A 467-nucleotide genomic window follows, 5' to 3' on the forward strand; every position below is an offset into this window, starting at 1 on the left:
CTCTCCCACACACACACAGATGCGTGTGTGTGTGTGTGTGTGTGTGTGTGTGTGTGTGTGAGAGAGAGAGAGAGAGAGAGAGAGAGAGAATTCTTGATTCATGAAAAACTCTATGTGACAGTTCGTATGCATTGACCATAAAGCAAGCCTTCGTGAAGTTTATTATTACTTATTATACACACTAATCTACCAATCTCTCTCTCTCTCTCTCTCTCTCTCTCTCTCTCTCTCTCTCTCTCTCACGCACACACACACACACAAACACATACACACACACACACACACACACACACACACACACACACACACACACACACACTGTACACGCTCGCACCAATCCGGTCTAGTCATTGACAGCGCATTAGATGAACGAGGAAACGCACTGTTCGTTCTTCAGCCCCCGCCCCCTCCTCATTTTGTTTCTCTCGCTACTCGGCGTCTGTATGTGTCTTTAGAAGAAGGAACCT

This window comes from Alosa sapidissima, chromosome 3, assembly GCF_018492685.1.
Source record: "Alosa sapidissima isolate fAloSap1 chromosome 3, fAloSap1.pri, whole genome shotgun sequence".
Taxonomy (NCBI): Eukaryota; Metazoa; Chordata; class Actinopteri; order Clupeiformes; family Clupeidae; genus Alosa; species Alosa sapidissima.